We start from the raw sequence: 9612 nt of genomic DNA, 5'->3' as shown, positions 1-9612 counted from the left end.
CCTATCACCCCCAGATGGATGGCCAAAGTGAAAGAATGATCCAGACAATCGAGGACATGTTACGTGTTTGTGCTATTGATTTCAAAGGAAGTTGGGACGAACATTTACCTCTGGTAGAGTTTGCTTATAACAACAGTTATCATGCCAGCATTAGGATGCCACCCTATGAAGCCCTTTATGGACGTAAATGTAGATCTCCATTATATTGGGACGAAGTAGGAGAACGCAAGATACTTGGACCTGAACTGGTACAGCAGACAAAGGAAGTTGTTGAACTTATCCAGAAAAGATTAATAGCCGCACAAGATCGTCAGAGGAAATATGCAGACCAGTCAAGGAAAGACATGGAATTTGAAGAAGGAAGCTTGGTATTATTGAAAGTATCACCGTGGAAAGGACTAACGAGGTTTGGGAAGAAAGGGAAGCTAAGCCCAAGATATGTCGGGCCTTTTGAGATTTTAAAGCGCGTTGGCAAAATAGCTTATGAGTTGGCGTTACCATCGTACATGGAGCACATTCACAATATTTTTCACGTATCAATGATTAAGAAATACAATCCAGGCTCCAGGCATGTAATAGAATATGAGCCAATAGAGCTTCAGGCAGATTTGTCATATGTAGAGAGTCCGATAGAGATTCTAGAGGAGAGAGAGAGAAAGTATTGAGAAATAAAGTGGTAAAGTTAGTAAGAGTATTATGGAGAAACCCAAAGGTTGAAGAGTCAACCTGGGAATTAGAAAGTGATATGAGAGAAAAGTACCCTCATTTGTTTTCTTAGGAGATTCTGAGGACAGAATCCTTTTAAGGGGGGAAGGATGTACTATCCGGGATATATCGTGTAATTATTTTTGCTATTAAATAATTATTATGTGTGTTCAGTATCTATTCTATGAGTTAATTGTTAAGTGTTATCTGTACTTGGATATTCAAAAATAATATTAATTGAGTATTTTAATTTTTATATGTCCAAAATAAAATATAAATAATTGTCATATCTTCCTAATTATTTTTATGTTGATTTATGGATTTACAAGAATCATATGAAATTTCTAAAATCTTTTTTCGGGTAATTAAAATCTATTTTATAAAAACGGGAACCAACCGACGTCACCCGTTGTTACGTTTTTGGAACCCGAAACTCTTCCGAGAACTCCTTCCTAACCTAATTGTAATATTCCGAGCATATTCCATGTTTCGACTTTTTCGATCCGGCGTACGGTTTGTTTTGCGCGGGTCCCAGCGCAATATTTTCGATACAGTATTCGTTTCGGTAAATCAATAAAAACCCGTATTTTCGATAAACGGGAGCTTTTTATTAAACTATCCCAATTATCACTTCGTAGTACGCGTAACCAGGCGCTGAGACCAAGAACGCAGTACAAATTGTACTGATTTGGATAATTATCCCGAAAACCGATACCGTTTGGATCAGTTTTTACAAATAAACGTACCGTTTTATATCCGGAATGATCCAACGGGATACTAATTTTCCGTAAATATAAATAGCCTTTTACAGTATTTTATTTCGTATCAAAATCATTTGCAGACAGATAAATATATAATTTTACAGAGAAAAATCATATATTCATAAACTGTTCCAAGAATCAAATCAACTTTTGAAGGTGTTATTGATCTTTGTTTGAAAAGCTCGAGTACTGGATTTGAAGGTCTTGAAAAGCACTATCATAATCTGTAATCCATATACCTGCAGAATCAAAGGTTTATTTTCTGAAAATAGGTTTATTTTCTGAAAATTTATTTATTTTCGAATTTATTTTATTAAAAATATGAATTTTTGTTCGGATGATTGTTTGTATGATTTGATGATTGCATGTTGTAGAGCTTGTTTTCCTGATGATTTTCATATGTCATACGTCTGATTTGGAGTTCAATAACATGCTCAAAAGTGGGTTTAATTTTCGAATTTCAAAATTAGGGTTTATAACCCGTATGAATGTTTTCAATTGAAATTTGGGGGTTTTTGATTCAGGGGTTATTAGCTGTTGATTTATAGTGGGTTGTGTTTCTTATAAAATTTGCAATCGATTGATATATAGCTCGTTAACAGAGGATGCTTGAATCGAAGGGAGTTGTGTTTTAAAGATTTACGATGTTCGCCGGAAACCGGCGATGTTCTTGGCCAATTTTCGGCCAGAACAGGGATGATTAGAATGTTTTGATTTCATGAACAAGTTCCTGGTGTTGTGAAGTGTTGATCTGGAGGTGTTGGTGGGGTGAGGACGCCGGGATCGTCTTCTCCGGCCACCCCCGATTTTCCGGCGACTGGACCTGCAAAATTGCAGTTTAGTCCCTGTAGTTTTGAAGATAGTGAAGTTTAGTCCCTGTAGTTTGCAAAGTTTTCAAAAATTGGATTCTTGTTTATAAAATGTTTAAAAATCATATTTCCTATTTATTTTTATTATAAAAATTCATTTTTAATTTCTGAAAATTCTAAAAAAATTAGTATTTTAATTCCGAAAATTATTTTTAATTTAAAAATAAATCTGAATTAATTAGTTAATTAATTTCAGTTAATTTGATTAATTGGCCAATTAATTCGAAAATTAATTGATTAATTGATTTAATTAATTATTAATTGATTCTAATTAATTATTTAATTAGATTTAATTATTTAAAAATGATTTAAAAATTCCGAAAAATAGTTTCGAGCTTTAAAATATTATTCTAAATTATTATCAAGGCTCGATAATTATTCTAAAATTATTTCGGAGCCATAATTGGCCAACCGAACCCTGTTTATTAACCCGAAATTGATCCAACGACCCGTTTTAATTCCGAAAAATGTTTTAAAAATCATTTTAAGTACCCGAAAGCCTATTTATAACCCGAGACTTCTTCATAAATGTTTTGTCATTGATTATGTGATGTATTATGTGTTATATGTGACTTGTTGATTGACTATCGGTCTATACATTCGGTTTTTACTTGATTATTGCATAACTTTCAATCCGTTAATCGGATTTGGGTAAAACGAAGGGTCGATAAAAGTATATGTTGAATAGAATCCTATGAGTTGATGATTGATAGATGCTTATAATATGTGAGCAGAAGAGGCGAGACGTAGGAAAGGGAAACAGGTAGTTGAGGAGTAAGACGATTGTGATTGGAAGCGAGTGCTGTGTAGTAAGCTAACACCAGGCAAGTGTTTTGAACTTTCTCGAGATATTGTAGTACTTGATAGTTTTGTTGATATTGCAAGTGCTTTGAAGCATTGAAACCCAACCCTGATTCCAGTTATTGTTCTTGAGCCATAAACCTTATTCTTTCTAGACCATTGATTGTTGTGTACCCAAACACGAATCTCAAGCATACGATACTACTCCACAATTACATGCAAACAAAATCCCAAACACTGAACTGAATTACTTGTATACTCAACCATTGTATCCTATGCTTTGGAAGCCCCAAATCTTTGGAAACCCTGAAATGTTGATTCCTTTGTTATCCAATTCTTTCATTACCCAACATCCAAGCCTTGAAAGTACCTTGTTAATCCACACAAGGGTTGAAACCCTTTCATTGTTAAACACTCACTGTTGTTAATGATTCTGATTATTGTTTAATATTGTTTAATTTTGTTATTATGTTAGAATTGGATTGTTTTTATAAAATTGTGGACCAGATTCGTGGTCAGACCATATAATGGTCAAGTTAGGCCAATGTGTGCCTTGGATCCAGTAGTTAGAGCAATGTTGTGTGCTTTGCTCGGGGTTAGTGCGTGACTGATCAGCAGCCTAACCTTGGTTTTTAAATTAAAAGTATAATATCCAATTCTAAATCATAATCCATTGTTCACTTGATAACATAACCATATTCACTTGATGATCATTATTCTCAGTTTTGTCATTGTGACTTGCTGAGCTAGTTAGCTCATTTGTGCGATATTGTTTATACTCTTTCCAGTTAAAAAGGAACCAGTTGGTAGCAAGGATCCCCAGTCCAGTGCGAGAGCTAGGGATTAAGGCTGTTAAAGCTGAGCTAGTAGGCTTCTTTTGGAATAATGTAAATTTGTAAAAGTTTGTAGTATGTTTAATATTCAGTTTGAGTCTGGAATAGTTGGGATTTGAACGGTTTGTAATATATTAGTGTGGTTGGCTTGTGTGCATACTTTAACCTGTTACGATCCGTGGTAGTTGGTAAGTAGGGTCACTGTATATATATTATTATTATCTTTATTATTGTTATAAGCAGGTTGTAATCAGTTCGTGTGTGGACCCCAAACTTCTGACCCGGGTTTGGAGGGCGCCACGGTATCCAAGACTCTCAGGATTCTTTGCTTGGGAACCTCGAGGCACTTGTCGACTGATCACTAGATTATCTTAATTCGATATCAATTCCTGAGTCCTTCGACCAGAACCTACAGAGCTGAAATACCCTACGTCAGACGTCTAGGTATGCTTGATATATCCTCAATACCAATTCTACCCGACGATATTCAAACCCGACTCGTAATAATGTATATATTATAATAACACACGCAACAATTAGGGTTCACAATCTCAAAAATCAGTTTGGTGTTCATTTTCAGAAAATACGTATACTCGTAATTTTATGAAATCAGGGTTATCGATTTGGCAAAATATTTCATCACATTGCACAATCAAGTTTCGTATAAAATACACACATATATATAGCCACTCGACGTCCTTGATAATCATCGAATACGCTCTCATATTTCCGTAGTTCAATTTTCCGGAAATCGGACAGCGTCTCCTTTGTTTATCAGACTACCCGTCGAACCAATTCGACATCATTTCAACAACAACAACCAATCAATCCCACAATCCAAACTTTCACAAATCCCAATCGCAATCACAATTTAATTCAAGCACTACCAACAATTACAACTCACAATCTAATAACCTCGAATATAAATATTCAACTATTATCTCGCATTGAACTTACAAATAAAATCAATATATTTATTATTTATTTTTAAATATTAGGACTCAGAACAACGTCATCACCGTCCACCGTCCGCTCGTAACGAGTCATCGCGGTACGGCGGCAAAATTTATTGGTGCCCGAAATGTTCGGGTATCCAAATAAATTCCACCGATTAATTTGTAACCATTTTTGCACGAATAATTAATATCATGAATATGTATTCAAATAATCCATGCATTAAAAAAATTAAATCAGAACTTAAACTATTCAACCCAAGTGCACAAATTAGCCTCTGTAGAGGCCCAACAATAACAAGGCCCAAAGTGATAGGCCCAAAAACGCAGCCCACAAGAGCAACACAGCACAGGACAAGCACATGACACACACACACTGTACGCACAGGCCACCTCGCCGGAATATAATCCGGCGGCAGCCGGAAAATATAGAACAGCAGCAAGCAAAGCAATCAAGCAATACACATACATATACCCAACATATACATACATGTAAGCAAGAAAAAAACTCAGCCATCGAACCAGAAAAACAGGCGGGGAAATCACCGGAAAGCCGTAGGATAAACGTAGAAAAACGGGGAACAAATATGAGATGAAATATGGAAGAATCGCAGGGGAGCAACAACAGGAGAGAAGGGAAAAAGAAGATCGATCCCCCAACCTTCCGATTGAGCCCCCCCTCACTGCATAATCCCCTCCCTCTGTGTTGTGTGTGTTTTTTATTATATATATATTTTTATCTAACCTATTCTGCTGTTTACACGTGTCCAGGAACTTGCAAGAATTAAACATGAATATTTTTGGATAATTATGCAAATTCAGAGACCCGGTTTTATCCCGAAATTTCGAAATTAACGGACCGGGGTGCATGCAAAACAGTTTCAGAAAATTACGAAAATAGTCTTGAAATGTCACAAATATCCCAAAGTTTATAAAATCATAAGTTTCGAATTTTTTAAAATAATTTTCAAGGTGATCTTTGTACCCGCTTTTTAACAAATAACGAAACGACGCGCGGGTGAAACTAACTCCGAAAATTTCCAAATTAATTTTAAAATTCTCAGAATAATACGAACTTAATAAAATATAAGTTTTATGATTTTTGAAGATTTCCATAATTAAATAGGGATTTTACAAAAAAGGCACTCGGAAAATCATACAGGGCTCAATAATTAATGAAATATTGATTTCTAAATTTTATAAAATCCCAAAAATAATTATTGTAATTATGAAACTATAAAAACAATTTTAGAGATCATCCAAATATTTATGGAAATAAATCGGCAATTAAATCCACTCTTTAAAGTGGAACAGAACACTACCACTCACTATTTATTACACAAATAATCACTATACAACCACAGTCATACATAAAAATTGTAACACACAATACACTGCTGACACTACCAATACACATATTTTATTTATTAATTATTTAACAATTACGCATTTAAATAAATAATAAATATACGAGTCATTATATTCTTCCCCCCTAGAAAGATTTTGTCCTCAGAATCTGACTTAACTAAATAAGTGAGGATATTTGTCAAGCATATCTGACTCTAACTTTTAAATAGGCTCTTCTATCCAAGGATCTATTCAAATATACTCAGTATAGACATAGATTCATTCCTAGGGATTTGCTTTTTAACGAACTAAAATTCGAATCGATCGATTCACACAAAACAAATTCAGATGAGAGCCCCTAGACTCTCAATCAACGACTTAGTTCAAATCAGGTACATATCATCTTAATATTGATACGCAAGACACATTGTATATATACTGCAACTACAGCAGCCACGACCCCTCAGGGCAACTTTACCTATATATACCAATAACTCGAATGGTTCAACACAGTTAGGACTCCACTTGTCCCTTTTATTCAAACGTAGTCAATCTCTTTTTAAGGTAAAATTTTTGCCTATACCTCGATCCTCATTCTATATATTCGTATTTTCTCGATGCAAACCTGCTTTCTCTTCTTTGTCTATCCCGATCTGTTTCCACCCAACACTTCGCAAGTAGTATTTTTTACTAACAGGGTAACTATTATTATAAAAACTCAATCCATGTAGGTAATTACTTCATTTTCCTTTATAAACCTAACACATATACTCTCCACATTTCTTAAATTGTCTGAATCATCATTTCACTTTAACCCTTCACCTAGAGATGATAGGTAATACTGATTTTCAATTTAATTTCCAACATCCAATCGCTTCTTACTCATTTCCAGCAGTTAAGGCTGGGAAATAATCTTATATACTAACGTCTCATCACCTTCATATACTCAAATTCAATTCCCACAGTTTTCAATTCCTTTACTGATTCATTAGCAATCTTAACCACACTACACTGGCTTTGCTTAGGTGGTTGTTAGTGAAATACCCAAAATCTCTTGTTATTTTCAACCAAAATTCATACTTCAAAACTTAGCGTATAATTGCTTCCCTTTTTAATCTTTGTAGGAAAATCCTTGGGCATTCTTCCCAGATCTTCTTAATCCTTAGATAGCTGAGGGTGTTATCAATAAATACAACTTACTTATCTAAGTATTCCTTATACACCATGTTCCTTGATTACCTGTAGATAACTGATGTACTTATTACTCCCCATCATATCACCCGAGATTACAATGTTCATAACTCATTCTGATCGCAATTCCTATCATGTCCTCAAGCTGTATCTTAAGCAACCCTCGAGAAATAACACATTCTTTCAATTAGGTCACATAAGTAACCAATTCTTTATAGAGGTTACCATTATCAACTAATAATTTTGTTCCACTGGCCTCCAGAGATTCCAGGGCATTTATTATTACCCAACATTCTTCCAGCTTAAATATTCGCTTCTTCGTATCTTTACAAATGGTGGATCTACCTTATATCCTTAGCTTATTACTCCTTTTTCTCGCATAATTGGAAGAACTTCTTATATTGCTTCTGCACCTAGAACTTACCTTACCACTGGCTTCTGTACACTTCACAATTCACTTTTTATAAAAACCATTCCTTGCCATAATACAGGATAATCAGCTAAATCTTAAAATCACACCAAACCCCTCTAGCTTAGAGGGTGTCAGATTAACTGCAACTATGTCCAACTTCTAACCGCTTGATTTCTTGGTTCTTTTTTAAAAAAATTCTATCTCTAGCTAAGCTGAATGTTGGCCCTTGGGATGTAATATCTTGAATAACCGTTCTACAACTCCTTGCAATATGGCCATTCTTCCATAATGGTGATACATAACTCTTGCTTTTCTGGATTACATTTTGGTGCATAATGATCTTTATGTCCAGCTTGAAACATTGCACATTCTTCTTGTACGTACCACTGCGTCTCCTTTCACAGAACTTGCAATCCACTGCTCACTTGACTAACTGGGCTAGACTGGAAACAACTGAAGTAACACTAGACTTAGCCTGTAATAAACTCTATCTTCGGAGTCTCTTACCCCTATTCCGGGCAAACCATTTCCCAAATCCCTGAGTGGATTATCCTTGGTTTGCTTCATCATTAACACCTTCCGACTTCCTTTCCTTATCACTTTCATCCTTAACAATCAACTTCTGGTCACCTTCCATTACTAGAGTGACCTGAACCATAGAGGAGTATGTCCTAGGTTGCAATGCCACAACTCCTCTGCGAATTCCAGGCTTCAACCCTTGTTGAAACCTCCTTACTTTCTGAATCTCCATACTTACATACTTAGGAACTAATCAGGCCAATTCTGTAAACTTGGCCTCAAATTATAACATACTTCTTTCACCTTGTTCCAGTTCTAGAAACTCGAATTTTCATTTGACTTCGCACACAATCTGGGAAATACCTTTCCAAAAACAACTCAGTAAACCTAGCCCATGAAATAGGGCCTTCTCCTTCTAACGCTCTGGTTGATTCCCACCAATAATTCATTTCATTTTTCAACAAATAACTTACATAATCGGTCTTACAGTTATCACTTACTTGCACGAGGTTGGAAACTTCCTCCATTTCTCTTAACCATGCTCCAGCAGTTACTGGATTAGGTTCACTTTTAAACTCAAAGAGTTTAACATTCCAATAAGATTTGAAACAGACACTTGGGTTCACTCCTTGCTGTTGCTACTGCAACAGTAGTTACCGCCACTAAACCTGTTAGATTAACTGGAACTCTTGTTGCTACGGCTGACGCAACAAATCTAGAATTTCATTTATAGTTGGACCCTTCGCAAAACTACTACTATTTTCTATAGACTGGGTAGCTTTCTTAGGTGGCATTTTCCTGAGACATATAAATAAATTTATTTAAAACATAACAAAATATCACTGTTTTTTTTAAACAGTGCACCTGTATCAGGAAAATGCTGCCCAATAATTTACCCATGTCCTTAATATCAGGGTCCATGTACAAAAGAAATCTAGATTAATAGCACTAGCAATCATAGCAACAATGACAGTAGCAGAACCAATAACAGTTCAGGAAAACTAAAATACTGCTCACCATAGTATAGATCCTTAATACGACAACAACTGACCATTTCCCATCACTACTCTATTACCACATTAACCCAATCTGGTATACAATGAAACTTGGCTGGCTATAACAGCCACCAATTACATAGAGTCCACTAGTAATTCAAGTCGCTCTTAAGGAATGCTAGACTCCTCTAGGCACCATAGTCTAAATTTCAACCAACCATTTCTC

Source organism: Apium graveolens, chromosome 10, assembly GCF_009905375.1.
Source record: "Apium graveolens cultivar Ventura chromosome 10, ASM990537v1, whole genome shotgun sequence".
Taxonomy (NCBI): Eukaryota; Viridiplantae; Streptophyta; class Magnoliopsida; order Apiales; family Apiaceae; genus Apium; species Apium graveolens.
This window is presented reverse-complemented; position numbering follows the sequence as displayed.